Source organism: Streptopelia decaocto (assembly GCF_964273445.1).
Source record: "Streptopelia decaocto genome assembly, chromosome: 2".
NCBI classification, from domain to species: domain Eukaryota; kingdom Metazoa; phylum Chordata; class Aves; order Columbiformes; family Columbidae; genus Streptopelia; species Streptopelia decaocto.
In genome coordinates, this window is record NC_138655.1 from 80,628,550 (window position 1) to 80,651,521 (window position 22,972).

The following is a 22,972-nucleotide window of genomic DNA, read 5'->3' on the forward strand; positions in this document are numbered from 1 at the left end:
CACTGCTCTCTAACAGGTCATTGTCCAACTTATACAGGAACCTGGGGTTGTTCCTGCCCAGATGCAAGATTCCACAATTGTGCTTGTTATATTTCATTAAATTTTTCCCTGCCCCACTCTCCAGCCTGTCCAGGTCTCACTGGATGGCAGCACAGCCTTCTGGCGTGTCAGCCACTCCTCCCAGTTTGGTGTACCAATTTGAATGTAATTATTTTTTGTCTCATTAAAAAAATCAGGTATTTAAAAAAAAAAAAAAAGTATTCATATAACTGTCTTTTGGCATATGACCATCTGTTACACCTATTGAATGACACTGGGAATCAGTATATTTTTACCATCATTGATACCAACAGCAACTTTAATAGACATCCACGACTCCATCTAGAAAGCTGAAAGCTAATGCAGAATTCTCCCAGAAGCTTGAAGTTACTACAGGGCAATTCCAAAGCAAGAAACTCCCCCGCTCTATTTTCTTTGATGCACTCTATGTAGGATGAGGGGGACAAGGTGTTGCACCACCTACTGTTGCTGTCACATGAGTTTTCATTAACAGGTTAATTTACATTGCTTATTATTCTAAAAGTTAGACTGTAGCTCAGAAAGATTTTATCTCTCAAAACTTGATAGGAATTTAAGCAAGCTAATGTGTAACTTGCATGCAACAAATTCGTAACAATTTTAGATTTATCATTTTCACTTCACACTTCAATGTCTTCTTTCAGAGATTAAAAAAAAAATAATTAAACTAAGTAATAACATGGCAACAGTGAAATATTTTATCTATATCTGATAAGTCCTCTTTTTGTCTTACATTACTTTCCTAAATCAATGCTATTCTAATGAACACTCTTTCTTTCTGATAAGCTAATTAATTTAAATACTTTTAAAATGTTGATCATTAATAACTGTCTTCTCATACAGCCACTCATATATTCATTCTAAAGCTGCTCCAGCTGCTTAGGGAACAAGTATGTGTTCACATGGGGAGGTGGGGAAAGCTGGGATTTGGTTTCAAAACTGGCAGGAACTTTTGACTTATGCAGAGAAAGGATATTGATAATAAGTTAATGGCAGAAGCTTGAAAACTGGGTAGGGACATCCAAACACTGTTGAATTCAGAAATCATAATGACATGTGCAGCCAACAACTGCTGCCTGACCAAAGCAAGAAATTCTCAGTGAGGTGGCCAGGGTGCTTCTGAGGACAGTCAGGCTTCCTTCAGAAACTATTTGATTCTAGAGTTCCCCCGTGTTGGTCTTTGCCAAATATTACAGCTCACACCCTTTGAACAAGGCTGTTCTTCAGCATTTGCAGGAACTTTGTAGAAGCAACACTTCATGTTGAGTTCCAACAGACATTTTAAGTAAGCTATTTTCCTCATGGAAATCAGTCAAAAGTAGACCGAATTTCAGTCATGTTTAAGATTAAAAGGATGATGTGACCACAGTTCAAACACGAAAAGTATAGTAGCTATGAACAGAGTCAAGTTTCATTTAGTCTGTTGTTCTTACTAAAAAGACCAATATCAGTGTCCACTGAGGTCAAACTTCTTTATTTGGTGTCTAGTACACCTTGCTTAGTTTAGCTCACAATTGCACATAAGTATAAAACCACTTTTTCTTTCAGAAACCATCAGACTACTATAAAAAAGGTAATTTATCTCAGTAATTGCCAGCATTTTTCACTGGGGGAGATTCTTATATCTTCCCTCTAATTAAAAACCAAAACCAAAAGCAATTCAGTAGTGTCTAATAGAAAAAAACTAAATGTACTGCTCAAACAAAATTATGAAAATGCTCATGTGCTCATGAATATTCCATGCAAATTTCAGTATCAAGGGAAAAAAAGTTGATGAAATTTCACAGTCTGAAGATGTGATTAACTTTTAGAAATAGTTACCCTTTTCTAAAACACAAGAGTAACTCGGTGCTGCAAAGTGAAGGTTATTAATGTTAAAACTGAGCTATTCAATTTACAGGATGGTACCCCCTCTGACATCTTAAACAAAAGTGGTTGAAGCCAAAGGATGTGTCATGTCACTAATTAATCCTTCATTAATAGCAATTATTGCAAGGCCTTACTGGGATGCAGGTTATCCAGCTTCACACCTCTGTGGAGAGAAGCCTGGATGCTAAGCAGGTGTTTATCTATATTCCTCTAAAACACATTATAGTTAAATGGGAAAAATAATTAAGAAACAGAAAATCATCATGCCAAGTCTACACTGTGCTTTAGGTTTGCAAAGCGGTATTGCAAGTTATGTTCTTCAAATAGAATTTGGAATTTGAAACCTGTTCTTTGTGATAGACCACCATTACAGTTCATTGAAATTGTAACATGATAAGGAATTTTCTTTGGGTGCCTCTGACTCAGAAGATCAGACTTTTTCATTGCAGAATGAAAATTACTGGTTTCCTATGATGGATTAAAAGAAAAAAGAAAAAAAAAAAAAGTAAACCAACTGGTGTTCTGCTTGTATACCCTGCCGAATGAAACTGCATAAATCCAAACACCTTCAAAACTGGTGCCTCATAATCTGTGTGCTTCTTTTTTTTTTTCCTTTGAGATTCGTCTATCATTAGAACCTCCAATAAATTTGCAACTAAAGGAATGTACCTGAGAAACTGTGGCCCTGAGAAACTGCAACTCTTTCACATCTGTTGAACTGGACAGTTTATTATATGTACATGAAGGCAGGAGATTTAAAAGCACTTTGGGTTGCAGTTTCAATTTCCGCCCCCGTCCAAATAGAAATATATTTCTCCTTTTAAATAGTATATGATTTCTTCCTTTCATTAAGACCTTTCTTTCCTTCCTGAGCTGTTCCTTTCACAGCTTTAAATAGTTGGTTTCTAAAATTTTTCTTCTGCCTTTTTTATTTTCTTTTTGCCATGTATATAGCTAAATTAAACATGCCCAAATCCAGACAAATTGTCTTTTGTTTCCATATTTGAAGTATACATTGTAGAAGATGAGTTTGCATTACTTATTGGACCAGATGGCAGTTTATCTTGACTTTTTAATGTATTAATATTTTTATTACAAATAAATGATGACAGTAATTCTCGCAGTAAGGAAAGATAATCTGCTTCAGGCACAGAAATTCACAATTTCTAGTGTAAAGCAACAATATATTTATTAATAAAAATAATGTTATAATGTTTCCACTAAATTATTCACAGATACCTTTTAAAATGAGTACTTTACTACTTGCACCTTTGCTTTTAATTTTGTTACACAACAGTTACTTCTACAATGAAATGTGGCTTTTAGAAAACAAAATGCAAACTTTATTTAGAAATGCTATTTTCAGCCAGCAACTGAGCACCACACAGCTCCTTACTCACTTCCCTCCACTTCCCTGCCCCCATGGGATGGAGGAGAGAATCAGAAGGGTAAAACTGAGAAACCTTGTGGTTTGAGAATAAGACAGTTTAACAGGTAAAGCAAAAACCATGCGCATAAGAAAAGCAAAACAAGGAAATTATAGACTACTCCCCATCAGCAGGGAGTTGTTCAGCCATCTCCAGGAAAGGGGAACTCCATCAGCACAACACTTACTTGGAAAGACAAATGCCATACCTTTGAGCATCCCCCCCTTACTTCTTCGTCCTTCAGCTTTATATGCTGAGCATGACATCGTATAGTATGGAATATCCCTTTGGTCAGCTGGGGTCAGCTGTTCCAACTGTGTTCCCTCCTAACTTCTTGTGCACCCCCAGCCTATTCGCTGGTGGGGTGGGGTGAGAAACAGAAAAGGCCTTGGCTCTATACAAGCACTGCTCAGCAGTAACTAAAACATCACTGTGTTAACACTGTTTTCAGCACAAATCCAAAACACAGCTCCATATCAGATATTATGAAGAAAATTAACTTTATTCTAGCCAAACCCAAGATAGCATGCCATAACAATTTTAGTTTTAATTCTTTGTTCAGATCTCTCAGGAAAATATGGGAATGTACTAATGGAGGTAGCTAGAAAAGAAAGCTTGCAGTTTTGCAAATTCATCTTTAAGCTATCCTATCCAACCTGAATGTCATCAGCAATAGGACACTTTTATGGCTAACAGTATACTCATTCTTCTTCCTTTGTGGTTCCATTGAAATAGTCATGATTTTTTTTTTTTCTGCAATGGAAACAATAGTGCTTAACACATTTTCTCTGCTGCAGTGAGTGAATAGGTCTTCTCTGATAGGAAGTTTTACATTTAAAAGTACAATAGTGAGTCCTCAAAGCAAGCAAATCAATAATTATTCCAATGACTTTCTGCTTTTGTCGCAATCTCTAACTAGAATCACAATTTAACTAGAAAAAAAAAAAAAAAAAATTATGAAGATACATTCCAGGACCACAAAACCCAGCCTTGATCTATGAAACATTCAGAGAGTAGATTAACTCAGGCATGAGCTAGAGGACCTAAATATTCTTTCATTAAATGCCTCCCTTAAATGAATAGATGAATTTTTATGCTTTCTTTGTGTGTGTCTAGGCACTTTACAAGAAGCTCTCAAAACTCCTTTTTATCCAACTATTATGTTTTAGTATTCAAGAAAGATATCTGGGAGAAAACCCACAAATTATAACAGAAAGGCTAGGTACTAAAGCTGAGAAAATTTTATATGCTTTGCTTGAAATTCACAGGGGGATGTTGCACACACACATTGGTCTTTTATGAAAATGTTCTTTGTGCAGATCTCAGATACCACATTGGATAGTTTGAACTGCATTTCTGCTGGTAAAACTGATAGCAGACACTTCAAGAAGTATGGTAGGCACCCTGCTATCCATTGAAACTCACTGTGGAATAAAGCTAACCACATCATCAGCAGAGATAGTTTAACCTAAAATTCATGTGCCAGAACCTCAGAGACGAATCCGCATATTCTGGGTTAATTTACTCTGCGCAATAGCAAGGATACAACATACAAAAGGAAAACACAACTATTCATAGCTGAGGTGATACAATTGTACAAGTTATAAGATTAAAAGCAAACAAAGGAAAACCTCTTGCTTTTTCTCTTCAATATAAAACCCTGAATGAAAGAAAACAGATGGATTCACTTTCATCTGGGTTCCTTGCTTCTCTTTTTGCCAAAGCTCATTTTGAGATGCAAGATCTCCTTTACAGTAGATTTATTTTCATTCGGTAACATCTTTCCAAGTACACTGTGTGGGAGTTCTGCAAAACTCTTCCTCCCTTGTGTTATACTTATTAAATGTTCACTCATTAGAAATATTTATCTAAAAGCAAAAGAAAGTACATACAAATTTTGTAAGGTGCTCATACAACACACATTTTTGTCAAGAACTAGAACTAGAAATTGCATTTTATGAGAATCTAAGGTCCTAACTATAATGCTTGTTGTAAAGCTATCCACTCATCTTTAAAAACTCTTTTCAACTTCTACAATCTCAGAAGAATAAATCAGTGTCCTACTGGGTTTATCCTAGTTTTATGAAGCAGCAACTGAAATCACTGAAACAATGAAGTTACTCCAGCAGGCACAGATTATAGCTAATATAAGTTTCACTGCCACAATACATTTTGGAAGCCAAAAGCATAAATTAGATCAACTTCATGAGGGCAACACTGTCAGTGACTACTAATATAATGGACATTTTTCATAGAAACCAAACAATATCAGGAGTAGAGAAGTTTTGACAATGTCTATGCTCTTATATTCTTCCGTAATCATTACATTAGCTACTTGTCACTGCTAAAGCTACTTTAGTTGCCTATACATAATATTACTTTGACAGTGGCTGGCAGGTCTTATGTCGTAATCCTTCTATGTTCATGTCATACTGCTCTCTTACAGACGTTATCCAGCAAAATCCTTTTCTCTTAGGAAAAAAAAAAAACGTTACTTTCAAGTTTCAGAACAGCTGCTCCCTTTGGACACCTAGAAGCCTGTGACTTAGTCACTGACACCATAACTATGTATTACCATCCTCTGTGACAGAATGAACAAGTTTAGTAATCTAAATAATTGATTATTCAGACCAAATTTAAGTTCAGTCTCATGTGTAAATCCATTTTACTGTTTTGGTTTTGTAAAAGTTAAACACAGGTAATGGATCAAATGGAATTTTTACATTGGAAAATGAATAAAAAATAAATTCATACATTAAGCTGAACTTCCTGCTGAGTAATTTTCCTTCTCAGTCATGATCTTTCCTGTATTTTACAGTTTGATGACTGTTTAGGAACACTACAGGTATATTTGTTCTCTTTTAACTTCTGGAAGATAGACAATATGATTCCTGTAGATCTTTTCTGTCTGTGCATTCTTATCATTAACTAAGCATTAACTAAGCTTAACCAAGGAAATCGAGTCACATATGGAGCCACTTACATTTTCGTAAAGATTATTCACACAATAGGAACCCTGGTGGGAGAGATCTGTTTTTCTCCAAGCTGCCAAGGTCTTATCCTACAGCAGAGAAGGAAGCCAGCTCCACCTAGTATAAGAGACATGTTGCAAAAAGGGACACATTGACAAGGAATCAGGCTATGATTCAATCAATGGATATGTGGTGGGTTTTTTGTTTTGGTTTTGTTTGTTAGTTTTTTTCTCCTGAAAAAGTTTTCAGTGTTTTACAGCAATGTTAAAAAGTTAGTCACTATGCATATATTTATTGTTAGTCTCAGATGCTCTGTGATTAGTAAGTGCCCTCATTACTAAAGTAGCCAAAGTTTCCAGAAGAAATCCACAGATTTTACGAACAACACAGAATGGTTGATATTTTTACTAAAATACGTGATCTGTATATTTCACATCAGACCTTGAATGATCCCACTAAAATGTTTCATTATAGGCAGAAAGTACCAAAAGTATTTGCAGTTTTCAGACTATGCTGTCAGAGCTGTTAGCAGTTAAAATCAAATTAGATTTGACAATCAGGATTTCAACTGCAAACTGTTCTTTGGTAATTAATGTAATTAACAATATGAAACACAGAGAACAATATATTAGCACCATGAACATATTGTTTGTTCAGATGAATCATTCTCACATTGCTGTTTAATTGATGGGACTTTTACTTTAGATACACTACAATTACCATGTCATGTTAATGATTGAGTAGATAGAGGGAAAAACTGGCTAAATTACTGTCATCTTTTTTTAAGGACAAAAGTTTAATTAACAATTAAAACCCCTCCCTTCTCAATAATGTGAAAAACAGTATACCAGTGTTGAGCATCTGTATCTAAAAATCTCCTATTTTAACATGGAAATACCAAAGCTTCATTAATGCTGCCAAACAACATGCAACTTATACAGAACATTGCCACTAGCCTACTTGTGTAGACTAAAACCTCATAGAATTGGCAAGGCTAAACCTCCTGTTGGAGAAAGAACATTTTCTAAGAGAAAAGTTATTTCAACTGCACCTATGACTCAGGAAACTGGAAGCAAAAATCTAATTTACTTGTATAAACCTGATTACAAAGAAAGACTTAAAGCTATTGCCATCACCAGCTCCCTAGCCGTAGTGTGCTAATTTGCAAATTTAATGGAATATCTACAAATAAATTACCACATCACCACAACACATTCTTCTTGTTTCCTCAAGAAAGAAACAAGAAGTGCCACCTAAATCATACAAAGATCATAACTAAGATTCATCTCCACATGGGTCTTTAGCAAGCAACTTTCAAAATATTGTGCCTGTGATCACAGAAACATCATCTCCACAAATCAGGCAGTCACTGGCACAAAGCACTAAACCTCCACAGTTCAAACTGAAGACTGAGGGATTTTATCATCAGAGAGGGCCAGGAGACAATATGATCAAATGCAATTAATTAGTTCTGACTAAGAGGTTTTTGTTAGGCAAAGGTCATGCACAAGAGTCGGCAGTCTATAATCGAAGTGCCATTTTATTATAAGCCTGTTGACACATTCACATGTGTAGTCCCTATCAGTTATAACAATACTGTGGCAGTTGCACATCCCCCTGAGATCTAGAGACTTCAATAGAGCAGCTCCTTAGCACCTTTTGTGCCCCACTGTGCCTGTCCTAATTTACACATCTAGGGTGGTGACAAGGTGCTCATAGTCACAATCTCCCCTACCATGGGGTAGGGTGACTTCACCTCTACCCAGATCAGGGAGGGGCGGAGGAGGGGACAATCAGGAGGGCTGGGACCCTCAGTCAATTGACAGAGTCCTCATCAAAGGAGGTGTCCAGAGAAGCTGAGAAGCTTCTGGACTATGTCGTATACCCACAGCAAGATGTGACCAGGCTATAAAATGGGCTCCCTGCCGAAGGCCCGCTTTGAGTGGTCTTCTTGGAGCAGTGGGTCTGTGAACTTGAGCCCTCCCCTTAGCCTGGGACAGCGTCTAATGAGACTTCCCAGGATTGAGAGGGCCTCACCTCTTCATTTGGGTGAGCGGTTATTTACTGAATATATCCTTGAATGAGTCCTTGCCTAACCCAGGCAAGTGTGAGTCCTTGTCTAAGCCAGGCAAGTGTGAGTCCTCGCCTAACCCAGGTGAGTGATTATTTCTTGTGGGTACTCCGGAGTGAGAGACCTCTGGTTTTGTTTCTTGTGAGTGTATAAGTGCATGTTGTGGATCCCCATTATTCTTATGTTATTGTTCCCCAATAATTTCCTCAACTGATATCCGAACCTGTATTTTATGCTGTTGGAATGCTAAATAATTGTATAAACCCTGTTCCTAGTCAGTTTAATAGCTACACTTTTCTAGCAAAAATAAAGTCTGTTTTGGAACTTATTGTCCATCTAAAACTGACTTTGGGATGCCTCCGTGACAAATACTTATCTCTAACCTGTGACCCATGCCAGAAGTTGTACTTAGAGTTCTTTAATGACTCTCAGTGTTAAAACTTCAAATAAGAGACGGGGTGAGGGGAGAAAAAACAAACAAAAAAAAACAACCGAAGATCCTCTTTTGCATTTCCTTATATTTCACTCATTGAAAAAAGGGAAACTGTAAAACAGAACAGAAAATTCTTCTGAAAGAGCAGTCTCCAGTGTCATTGTTTCAGTGTTTCCTGAAAAGCATAAATCCTTTTAAAAAACATGGATAAAAAGCATCATTTATGTCAAATAAGTTGACTTCTGTTTCTCACTTTTCCTTTGTGAAAACATAGAAGATGCTAGCAAAAAGCCAGCAAATCAAATCCACTAAATGAATATCTTTCTTCACCAGTAGCTATTAGCACTCTAAGGGTACTTCATTAACTTTGAGAGAATACACAACTTTTTATTCCAAAACGAAATGCACTATGGGAAGTAAAAGAATCTTCAATCTGCAATAAATGTGGATTTTTCTAGAAATTCAGACATTTGTGTTACTTTGGAAGAATACATTTGTGGACTTGAGAGTCTAAATAAGTAACAAATTGTGTCAATACCAACCTATTAGAACATAATACTATCTTGATAGGTTACTATTAATTTAATGAAACCCTGAATTCCACAATACTCCCCTTTCTAGATGTAATCCTGCCTACTACTACAGCATATCATGTCTTTGCATGGACATTTTAGGTGGTATTCACTGTCTTCAAATTCTATTGCTATGAAAGGAAACTGAAATAGCAGCAGCTACCTTCCTACAGCTGTACATTTATAAGTGATGTTCCCACAACCATCCCTGATGCTCCTCACAGAAACTGATCACTCAGTCCCCAGCATTACACACAGTTTGTCCTCATTTCATGTAGCAGGAGCCCACACTTTCCTGGAGGCTGCATCAGAGCTGCGTACAGATAAATCTTAATTCCCTTGCAGCCGTCATTCCTTATCACAGCCCTTCATGGTATTAACCTGTACCACTCCATTCAGAGACCCCTTCTGTGTGCCCTGCTAGTTCCACATATTGGCAATGATGATTTTAACTGGCAAAGGATTCCTCCTGAGCCTCTGTTGTGACAGTAAATTTCATTTAGAGATGAAAGATACTGTTGGCCTGAGTGAACACATAAGAAAAGTGCACTTTAAGGATACTCTGAATAACAAGAATTAAAAAAGGAACAGCTGAGGTGAGCAGGATAGCAAGACAGTAATGGCATAAAATTGTTGATTAGCTGGGAGACAGTTTTAGTAACTCCACTCTGATCATACATTTCAGAAAGCACAAATTAAAATATAAAACTTAAATTAAACAGCTTAAAAGCAGCAATAACCAAACTATTTTAAATTTTCCAGAAATACTGGAATTTTGCAGCAACAGTGAGTTGAAATACTCTATAGGAACTGGAAAGCTGAAATACTGAGTTGACTTTCCTCAGTATTGTCAGAGTCTGATTTTAATCTCTTCATTTTGCTGATAAAGGTTAAAAATGCTGGTTGTTTTTCAGTCACAGCTTGGAAAATGAGGCAATTTGAGACTCTGAACTCAGTGATTTTTCTTCCTATCACAAATGATCTATAAGTTTCATTACTCTATGATCTTTGATTCCTCAGGCAGAAATTCTGCTGTATAAAATAAGCCACCTAGAAACTGAAACAAAACCAGGCATGCACAGAATTCCAAACAAACAAAAACATCTCAACACAAAGCCTTATTTCACTTTATCTAGTTAACTGTGCTCTGCCTGTATAGCTGCTGCCCATTCTTAACTTGCCAGCAGGTGCTATATTAACTCAATTGGTTCACTCTTAAGAGGGAGTACTTTTCTTTAAGAAAGCCAACCAAAACCACCCCAAATTCCTCACAATGAAGAACCAAGTAATCCAAACACATGCTGCTGGCAGCATAAGCCATTAACATTTCATTGGCCGCCATGCTGTAAGCTGATTTTAGTTTTCCTTGTATGTTTGTTTTCTTGCTGCACTGGAGGCCAGACAAAATGATGTAACTTGCTAAAAAGAACTTCAATATTTTTCAAAAAAGGAAAGCTGCAAAATAAGGCTTCTGGATTATACATTTTCCTAGAGAGCTTATGAAGAACAGATCCCATTTACTCTTTTAACAGATTTGCTCAATTCAAAGGTATTTATTGTCCTCATTATTGACGTGTCATCATAAAAAAATGGAAATATTTAACAACTCAGAATGAGATGTTTATTACCATTTACTCCTAATTCACAGTGGCCCCATTCACAATTTGCTGTCATGATTAGTAAAGTAGCTAATTTGATATTCTTTTCAGCTGTTTTTCTCTGAGGACTAATAAAAAAATCAGTAGTTACAAATGTGTAGATGGGTAAGTACAGCAAACTATCTAATGAATAGCAGCAGCTCAGGTAAGCAGTGATTACTCCTGAACTGGTCTTGATTTCACAGCCTTTGTCAGATATATTGACCAAGTCAGAGAAGAATCACTTTCAAAGAGAAGTAAGAGAAGGTAACAGTATTGAGGAGGAAGGCTTCCTAGTCATTAAAATAATAATTTTGGACATAGAAGTTATTTTGTAGTGTAATTGAATTAAGTAGAAAGAGTAGTTTTGCTAGAACAGGAAGACAAGTATAAGTAGGCACATAACTGGTGAGGTTTTGTTTTGTTTTGTTTAAGGTTCAGTATGTTGTGACATAAAGCAGTTCATGACAACAGGAATCAACTAGCATATGTTAGGACTAAGAAACCTGTTGGTCAACACCTGAAGTGGCTCCAAGAATTTTGTTTCAAAAAGGAGAAGAAAACACACAGTGAAGAAAAAAATGCAATTCTGAACTCTGCATTTTTAATGAGCACAAAAATAAAACAGCTCCAGAAACTACCAAGGGTTCAGACAGTAAATTGTCTTACAAGAGATTGATTTCAAACAGCTGTCTACCTGTTCTGGTATGCCAATTTGAATGGGCATTTCCCCGCCTATGGGAATTTAATCAATGGAACATTAATTACTTATTTTTCCTCATTTTTCATTAGTGTAGTTATTATAAATGCCATAAAAATTTAAAAATACAGAAAAAACCCCAGCAGTTTAATGGAAAGGGCACACAGTATGAAAATAAGAACATGAAAAATGAAATGCTGAAAAAATCCCCCGGTTTCCCTCCTTCTCTCTAACTCAGAGTAGAAAACTTGAAACAGTCTTCCAGGTTCTTGCCTTGATTACTGACTGTTTCAGTGGTGGGAGACTTTCCAACTACATGTTAAAAAAAAATCTTTCCTTCAAGACCAAAGTTCATCTCTCTCCTTTTTCATTCTTGTAAATACCTTTTTCCATCTGCTTATCAGCCTTTTGCCTCCTAGTTTTCCCACGGAATACAAGGGGGGAAAGGGAATAAAGAAAAAAAAAATTACCTAAAAACAAACAAACAAACAAAAACAATTACAAAAGGTTTTTTTTTGTTTTTAAGAGAAAATTGTAACAAGACTTCTTGTGTTAAACACTTGTATACAAGTATTAATTCAAAATATTTGAGTGCTTATCTGAAAAACAACAACAACAAAAGAATTAACCGAGTATCCAATTACTGACGTTAACAATTCACTGAATTGAAACAGCAATATGTATATTGCAGAAATACTAATCTAGAAACAAACATTGTAGCAGCTATTACTCTTATAAAATGCCATTTTTAAATCTTAGAGACCATGGAAAAATATCTGGCTGAATTTGAGGCTACTTATTCCCCACTACAAAAGATGATAGAAATATTCTTTAAAAAATAACACATGTAACAGTATACACAGATGAAACCTTAGTTAAGCTATTCTGTTTCTTCAACAGTTTGTCATAGAAATGATTAAGTGGACCTGTTATGTCCAGTATTTTTTCATAAAAGAAAAGTGCTTAATGCACCTTTATAAAACTGTTCTACTTAATCTCACATACAATAATGGAGCTGACAGAGAAATTCAACGTTACTGCCATGGCTCCAAGGGCACTGCAGGCCCTGACAGACCCTGCCCTTTCCACTGAGCCTCCCTCACCCTGGCCAAAGCCCAGGACCCCATTTTAGCCTTTGGGACTGTCATTCCCTGCCCCAGCTATAGGATTCCCTAGTCCTGCTCCTGTCTCTTGTGGTTCTGGCTCACAGACTGGATTTCTTGTGAAGACCCTGGGTCTCTACTGAGGACAGCTTTGTCTCCAGTCCTGCCTCTGGCCTTGCCTCCTGCTGTTCCAGACCAGATCCTGGCCATGGCTCATCACCTTTCCTGTCTGGGACTGCTGACAGTCCTGTCACCATCTCCAGCCCAGCCCTGCTTGGGTGCTGCAGGACTGCACCCTGTCCATGATGGCCTTGCCAGTGCTTGTGGGTGCCTTTTGTGCCCAGCTTGTCTTCCCTTCTGGAGCAGCCCTGCTCTTGTTACTCCCAAGCACTCATTGCTCCTTCAGAATATATTATTATATATTTAATTAAACATAACATGTACAATGGAGTAAAAAGTAAAATGCCTTGGTCATTAAAAGATACTAATGTACTTACTACTGGTTTCTAATAGTTCTCTCAAAAGTGGTAAGTGTTTAGGAGCAAGGTGATAAATATGACTATATTACATTTTCTTTAAATTGATATATAGGAAAGGATAATGAGCCTGCACAAAGATAAGTTAAATTACAATTCTGTCCATGAATTCTGTTTCATCATGATGTCTTCACAAGAATTTGTATCAAGCCTAGAGTTAGCTCCTGATTTTAGCTGGAGCTGAAATCAACTGACTTTATGCTTCAGTACATATTTGAAGGTGATATTCCACTGGTCCTTCTCTCAATCAGTTGAAAAGTTTTCCTTTTAAACCTGTTACTATTATATGTTCAGGAGGAAGTAAAATGTCAATAATGAGTCACAACAATATAAAATTATTACATCAATGTCAACCCTCTAATTAAAAAAGTAATTGTTCTTGTTGTCTATTGAAAGCTTCATGTTCAAGGCTCGACACATTCACTCTAAATATACTGCTCTATTTCTATAGAAGATGATCAACAAAATATTTTAATAATTTTATTTAAACACTAACATCACAAAATGGTTTTAAAGGCTTACTTCCATCTTTTAAGTTATGATTATTTGAGGCTCTGATTAAAATCCTTTGAAGTCTAATGAAGTCAAGTCTCCTGGTGTTACTTTTATGGAACAAAGGCATAGATGAATAGTTTGTTTTTTTGTTTTGTTTTGTTTTGTTTTTTTAATTTAATAAAATGCAGTTATGCAAAGAAGATGCTGGAATAATATTGCACTGCTATCTTGTGACACACGTGCATTATTCAACTTATATTTAGAAAATTAACTCAGAATATAAGCCCACTGTGAGAGATATATGATAAAATAGCAAAGGTAACACTTTCAAAGGACAGCCCCTAATGTTACATGGACATTTTTGTCACAAAAGCCAGTTCTATACTCACACAATGTTTGCACACACAAATGCAATCGTTCTTGTAGATAACTAAAAAAAAAATGCCTACTTCAAAATTTTACTTGAAGAAATGCAAAAATGCTACACTACTTCTCTCGGGCTTCAAAGGGGAGGATAAGCAGATTTTCTGAACACAGATAGTATATTTAAGGACCGAGCAAAAGAAATGCGGGTACACCTAGAAGCAGGGGCTTCCTTGTTTATTTAACCAATGATCAACATATGAATGCCTCCATGGGCAAATGGCATGCATGTATGCCTGGTTCAAGCAGTTCATGGTCCACAGAGACAAAGCAATCTTTTGTAAAGTAAGAACTGCTAACTGAGGAAGTAAACAAAACCACATCCAACTGCAGACAGTTGGGCAGTGCAGTGCTGATGAAGGAGAGAAAGAGCAAATGGACAAGTTCACAATAAGACCAGCACATCTACCACTTTGGAGAAGACAAAATTCACAGCAGTGGAAACTGAGCTGTTGATAGAGCTGCTCCGCTGGAAGACAGGTACATGTTGAACATCAAAGATAAACCCCCAAAAGTTACCTTTCTTCCATTTTTTTAAAAAGTAATTTCTTATTTGTCTACCACTCTATTACTTAATGAAGGAGACGAACAAGAGACGAAAAGATGAAGCTATACATGGAGTAACATCAAACAGAGTGGTGAAACTGGGAATAATGAGATTCTTCACAGTATTTCAACTGAAATAGTGATATATATTGAAACACACTATATTTTCATCCAGAAACTGACAGCGTCTCTCATACTCTTCCTGTTATGACTCTTCAGAGGAAATTTGAAAATTCTGTTTCCTGCTGTAAAGGGAACTACAATCAAGCCTTTCATACTCATCTGTACCAGATAGTCCCTACGCTAAACTTTACATATTTGCGCTGCTGCACTGTCCTGTCCCACTATCTGGCCTGTTGGATTGTGCTGGCTGAACTGACTGCAGCCTGTGAACCCACCATGCTGGGGTGAGGGTCAGGCAGGTGACCCCAGTGCTGCACTGGAGCTGTCGGCATGTTGATGAAGTGAGCTGTGGACTGAAAGTAGTTCCATAAAAAGGACTATTTCTCAATTGTACACTTATACTCTGACTTCTTACATGTTGCAGGAGGTCATGCAAATGCAATATATGAAGGCACAGTGATCCATAGGTCTTACTGTCCCATGGGTCAGGTGCTCATTTGTCAGGTGGCTATTAATGCAGAAGAAGGGTCATAGTCTGCATTTACTGAGTACGCTATGGTTTGTTTTTTTCAAAGCAAGAAGTAGTTAAACCACAGACTCTATTCTGGTCACTAGAGCCACAAAGAAAGAGAGTTGCCTCAGAGGTTAGAAAGTGTAAAATTATGTATATTACACTATGTCCCTTTCAGTGCAACCTCTACCATTAAACTAATTCATCAGTTAGATAAATTAATGATAGGCAAGGAGCAAACCTTTCCAAAACTAATTAATTACAGAGATATATTTGGTAAATTTATCTGTTGAGCTTTTAATCAAGTGTAAATGTGAAGTTCACTAAATTTCAATATTCACAAAGTAATTCATTTTGGCAATTTACAACCATGTGGCACTATGTAAACACTGCATCTTTTGAATTTAGGTATATGACAAACTACAAAACAAGAACAAAGACTGATAATACAATGCGGTGTTCTTAAAATGGAAAAGATATCTTCCAGTATTTGTCCTATTATTTTTCATCTTTAAAAATATTGTGTTGAAATCTCATTCTTAGGTTTTTGTTATGACCATCAAATTGTCAGCTAAAGAGGGGAAAAAATGGTAATTCTGTTAAAACTATGAACATCCTTTGTACCTGTGTAAGACTATAGTAAGGAATAACTACTGTCAGATGTTCAGGGCCTGTTTTAGGGGGCATTTTTTATTTTGTTTGTAAGAACTTCAATCTATTAAGAAACCAATAGAGCAACAACCTATTTCATGTAATACACTATCTAGTTCACTCAGGAGTAACATCAGTTCTAACACTTATTTCCATAATTTCCATAAAAGCTGGGAGGTGAGACAAGCCATATAGGAAAGACCAATAATACATATAGTACTGTGAAAATTAGTAATACAGGATGGTTTCAGAAGGTAATGGTTGGGAGCAGCTTGTAATGCATCCATCAACCACATGTAGTTCTAGAGCTGAAATCTCTTCCAAATATCAGTGATCCACTAATTTCTCACTCTACAGAAATATTGGACGAGCTTTTTTTGTTTTAACTCATGTACATGTTCTCTTATAAATAACTCATCTATTTAGAAATTTATCAGGATTTTTTTGCCTGTGATAGTGACTCCCATGGACAATTTCACATGCTGTCAAAAGAAATATTTTCATTCACTTGAAATGTGATATATTTCTCAGAAAGTACCCTATCTGAAAAGCGTAAACAAGAAGGTTCTTTAGAGGTGTTTTTGGTAATACACCAAAACATGGCTACCACCTTTACTGAAACTCATAGTATTAACATCTCAAAAATAACTACAAAGGCAAATTTTTGCAAATTTTAAAACTCACCATAAAAAATTAAGGAGGCAATTATTCAATTTCCAAAACAGTATCTGGGCAAGTACCTTTTAATGAACAAAGATAACTTCTAATATGAGGAATATATTTTAAGATCCTTCAACTGTGAAGTATAATCATCTTCTGGGGACATGCCTCATTATTTCTTGATACTCAATGCTAACAAAATGAAAGGACAGAAGAAACAGCTTTTTCAAATACATGGCAGATAAAATTAACACCAGAGGCAATGTAAGCTCACTGATGAATGAGGTGGGTGTCCTGGTGGCAGAAGATACAGAGAAGACAGAGTTACTCAATGCTGCCTTTGTCTCTGTCTACACTGCTGGAGACTGTCCTGAGGAGTCCCATACCCCTGAGGCCCCAGAGGAAGTCAGGACAATGGAGGAGTTTGCCTCGGTTGATGACGACTGTGTTAGGGAGAAATTAGGCAATCTGGACATCCATAAATCCATGGGTCCAGATGGGATGCACCCATGGGTGCTGAGGGAGCTGGCTGAGGTCATTGCTAGGCCACTCTCCATCATCTTTGTCAAGTCTTGGAAAATGGGAGAGGTGCCTGAGGACTGGAGGAAAGCAAATGTCACTCCAAAAACAGCAAGAAGGAGGACCTGGGTAACTATAGACTGGTCAGCCTCACCCCCATCCCTGGGAAAGTAATGGAACAACTTATCCTTGGTGACATGTCAAGGCATATCAAGGATAAGAGCGTGATTAGGGGCAGTCAACATGGCTTCACCAAGGGGAGGTTGTGCTTGACCAACCTCATAGCCTTTTATGAAGACATAATGAGGTGGATAGATGTTGGCAGAGTGGTGGAAGTGGTCTACTTTGACTTCAGTAAGGCATTTGACACAGTCTCTCACCGCATCCTTACAGGTGAACTGAGGAAGTGTGGTCTGGACAACTGGGTAGTGAGGTGAACTGGGAACTGGCTGAAGGAAAGAAGCCAGAGAGTCGTGGTCAATAGGGCGGAGTCTAGTTGGAGGCCTGTATCTAATGGAGTCCCTCAAGGGTCAATACTGGGGCCAGTATTATTCAATATATTAATCAACGACTTGGATGAGGGAATAGAGTGCACTATCAGCAGGTTTGCTGATGACACCAAACTGGGAGGAGTGGCTGACACGCCAGAAGGCTGTGTTGCCATCCAGCGAGACCTGGACAGGCTGGAGAGTCGGGTTCGGAAAAATTTAATTGAATATAACATGAGAAAGTGTAGAGTCTTGAATCTGGGCAGAAAAAAAAAAAAACAGGTTCCAGTTTAAGTTGGACAACGACCTGTTAGAGAGCAGTGTAACGGACAGGGACCTGGGGGTCCTGGTGGATAGCAGGATGACCGTGAGCCACTGTGCCCCTATGGCCAAGAAGGCCAATGGCATGCTGCGGTGTATTAGAAGGGGGGTGGTTAGTAGGTCAAGAGAGGTTCTTCTTCCCCTCTACTCTGCCCTGGTGAGACCACATCACATCCATTGCAGGGCAACAAAGATGATTAAGGGAGTGGAGCATCTCCCTTATGAGGAAAGGCTGAGGGAGCTAGGTCTCTTTAGCTTGGAGGAGACTGAAGGGTGACCTTATCAATGTTTATAAATACATAAAGGGTGAGTGTCATGAGGATGGAGCCAGGCTCTTCTCAGTGACAGCCAATGGTAAGACAAGTGGTAATGCGTTCAAACTGGAACATAAGAAGTCCCACTTACATCTGAGATGAAACTTCTCAGTGAGGGTAACAGAACACTGGAACAAGCTGCCCAGGGGGTTGTGGAGTCTCTTTCTCTGGAGACATTCAAAACCCACCTGGACCCCTTCCTGTGTAGCCTCATCTAGGTGTTCCTGGCCTGGCAGGGGGATTGGAGTAGATGATCTTTTGAGGCCCCTTCTAATTCCTAACATTCTGTGATTCCGTGAAATATCTCATGCAATTCTGAGACTGTTTTGGCAGGTGAGGAAAAATTATTGAAAATTTTAGTTACAGAACCTTCTAGATCAAATTATGAGCTATCTCTATTGTAATTCATTGTACTGTGCAGTACAGAAATTGAGCAGCTAACTCCATTAAAATTCTTCAGTAATTTATCTATAGAACAATTTCTCACAAAGTCAAATATATCAGCTTGATACTTTGATCTTAAATCTTTCTCATATTTTCAAACATTGTCCATGCTTTCACTGTTGTCTTGAAATTCTTCAGCCATATTCCAACACAAAATAGTCTCTAATATTTTTATTCTTTTGCTGGAAGTGCCAGCAATGTGAAAGAAAAGTACACTCTTTTTCAATCAAATCTATTACAATTTTTATAACTAAAAGAGGAACTAACTTGTTGCTCTTATGACATGAAGCAGCTCCTCTCACATCCACCACCACCACCAGAAGGTATTTTTTTATAGGTGAACGTCAGAAGAAAACCTGGATGTTTTGCACCTTAATCAAACAATCTGTTTCAGTCACTGTGGATCACCCTATTGTATGTTTTTTTTGTATCTGCAGATGATACCTTATTTTTTGTATTTTCACATTTCTTACAATTACAGCTTTCACCATTTTCCATCTTAAAAGAGATATAAGAATTATTTTGATTACCTAATCCCATCTTAGGGTACACAATGCAGACTTCTTCAAGAAAAAGCATAGAAAAACCTCACAGAAGCTATTGTTTTTTTAACTGATCCATGCAAAATCTTTTTCCCACTAATTAAAAAAAAAAAAGAAATTTCTTATAATTACATTTTAGGAGATAAAAGTAGATGGAAGAGAGGGAAGCCAGATGGAAAGAAAGTTGAGGAAGGAATGATTCATCTGGATATGCAACTTAACCAACCAAAATTGAGTAAGCTTTGGACTCAACTTTAGTTTAGAATCACAGTGCTAAACATCTTTTCTGTGGTAGAACAATATAAAGCATATTGTATGCCAGTATTCCATCACACAAATACTTAGCTGTGCAAAGCATGCAGTATAAAATAAAAAGCCTGATTATAAAAAGCAATCCCAATTACTGTTCTTCTTGATGGAATAAATATGCTGAAAACACACTTCAAATGAATTTTTCTTTTCATTTAAGGTTTGAAAACACTTCTCGAAGTTACTGATGACACAAAGGAACCTTTGGTTTTACAGCTACTTTTTAGGCAGTATTTTGAGGTCTAGGACACAAGGTGATCTAAACATTTGCAAGTGATTCTTGGGAAACAGCAAAGTAGCTCACATTCATTTACTCAAAAGTCCTTCAGAATAGATAAAATATTACAGTAGCCTCCTCCATTATTCCTAGTTCTTTGCATTATGACCTAGCTTTTTCAGTTTACAAACAAAGTGCCCAGCTTAGGGTATACATCAATCTCCACCAATTCTGGAGAGAGTCCTTCACCTCACTCTTTCTTTGATACTTTCACCAAATCCCTATCTCAAGCTCAAATGAAGCTCACTTCTCAATTCTGTTGCATGGTTTTAACCCCTTCCTACATTATCCTCAGTGCCTGGAAAACATTCAGATCATGGAACAGTGATACAGCATAGCATCTTCATTGATATGCTGCTGAGCCTGAAAAAAAGTTTGCAAAGAACTCTGATAAGACCTTCACCTAGAATATTCCAGTCTGGTAGGAAGAGTTGACTTGCTATCCACATTTTAAATTCATCTCATGCACACACTACTCACTGAGCTTGGTGTCTTTACATAAGAAAGTATTGGTTGGTTACATATGTATTATTCTGCCAGAAGTTGTTTTCTTGGCATGCCCTGTCCTTCCAAGGTAAAAAGTGTAAAAAGTGGTACTCAGAGAAAAAATGAAACAATACAACAAGTAAAACATGAAAGTCACTGTCACAGATTTATTTCAGAAGTAAAAATTGTTTGGTTTTGGAAATGCTGAATGAGAACATTCTATTTTTTTTTTCTTTTTTTTTTCCTTTCTACTTTGTGAATGACATGTTTTCTTCAAAATAAGACACTTTGAATGTAATCATTTGCAGAAAACCTGTCTCAATCAACAATTACAGTGCTCACAATCACTCTTCAAAGCTATGACTAACCAACACAACTTTCCCTTATTAGTGTAATTGATGAATTAAATAAAGATCATCTTAGAAAATAAAGGACATCTAACAGAACTGAAGAGATTAATGACTGTCTCAGGTAACATGGATAAAAGTATTTTCTCAGCAGATTTTAGGGCTGGGATGAAAGGAAAATGTCAGAATGTGTTCTTCATTCGTTAATAAAAGAAAATTTAAAAAATCACTCAGCACTTCAACCTTTCTATTTTCTAATATAAGAAATCTCACACTGATGTTCCCACTAAACAAAATTCTAGTTAACCAGTTCCTATTTTCTCCTTTTCCTAACTCACCCATGTTATTGTCAGTATTTAAAGAGTTCCAGATCATTTCCCAGCTATATCTGATATTCACAACTCCTTTTCTGGTGTCAGTCTTGTCTAATACAGATTATTTCTTCCTTTCCAAGGGCCAACAAACCAGGTAGTTTAATCACATTATGTCCAGATTTTCTTGCTATTGATTTTGTATTCATTTGTGTGAGTTAGGATTGTAACAGTTTCTTTCAGAATATCCTTACTCCTCGCAATAAGACAACTAAACAAAATGTAACTCTTGCAGGGCTGAAATTATGGCAACAGATTATTTTATGCTGCTTGCTACAATCTGAATAAACATGAATACAAAAAGAAAAAAGGTGCCCCTTTTTAATGTATTTACATTCATTATAATGTGTGAAAATGTTTCAAAGACAGTTTTATTGCATTATATTGATACTGATACTGTTATATTTGACATTAGTACTCAGTGTGTGTACAGGTGAGTCTGCTAGGACTTCCTTTGTATGCAAAGGGACTCAACATTTATAACATTTGTCTCATTAAGAAAACTAATGTTCTATAACAGATGATTAAGTAATGAGATCAGATTACTTGGTAATAGTAAAGATCCTTATACTATTCACATTAACATTTAAATCAACAGAAAAAAAATGGAATTTGCATGTTAAAATATTAATTAAATGTCATGTAAAGTAGTGGTAGGTTATCATGCATCTCAGTCAATGTGGACATCTTGTTTACAAACCTCTTTCAGCCTTAAACTAAAGTATTCTCAACAGACAGGTATAAAACCACAAAGAAAGTCACTATTAGTACTGTATTCCTTCTGCTCAAGTAAAGTAGGGAGTGGTATCTCTATTTTCGGTTGTCATCAGTGATAAACACATCACCTTGAGGACTTGCTTCTGTCCTTAGACTGAATTAATTTATACTCAAGAAGTATTAGTTTAGCCATATTTTAGGTCATATTATGTTATAAAATAAATACTTGTTGCTTCTTACGTGAATGGTGCTTTGTTATGTATAAAAACCATTTCTAATAGTAGATTCCTGTCTACTCTCTCAAGTGAAAGGCTGCATAAAACATCCAGGTAAATTAGGAAAGCCTGCAGAGCCCACAAAGTGGCAGCTGTCCATCGGAAGAGCACTGCTTCACTCAGCAGACTTCCCAGTGGTTCTCAATGGATTTTTCACTATATTTCCTTTAGAATAATTGGCTTTTGACTTGATGTGCTGCTCCTAGGCAGCTGTCCTGTAAATAGAGGAAGAGTTATTCTATTCTGCCATCATTAGTACTGGTAAGGATTTAAGTGGCTGAGCTTTCAGTGAAAGAGAGAACAGTGAGCGGGAAGAAATTGTGCATCCTTCAGATATTTAATAACCAAAGGAAACCAAACTCTGACCTTGATGCTCAGTAAATATATCACAATGCCTATAATTTCTGTTTCTCTTGCATATTTAGCTTTATGGAATATATACTACCGAGTTTAATTATATTTCAATACATCACCAAAGCTGGAAAATTCAATGAGATTATATTCTACCTTGATGACCTGTGACATATTGATTTCTGCTAGCCACTAGACCCCCACTCAGTTACTCTATCACTCCCTCTTCTAAACAGGACAGGGGAAGAAAATAAAATGAAACCGTTTACCAGTTACTGTGACAGACAGAACAGACTTGACTTGGGGAAAGATATTTTGACTTACTGCCAGTTAAAATAGAGTGGGATGGTGAGAAACAAAGACAAAAGCTAACGCATCATCCAACACTCCCTTTTTTTTTTACC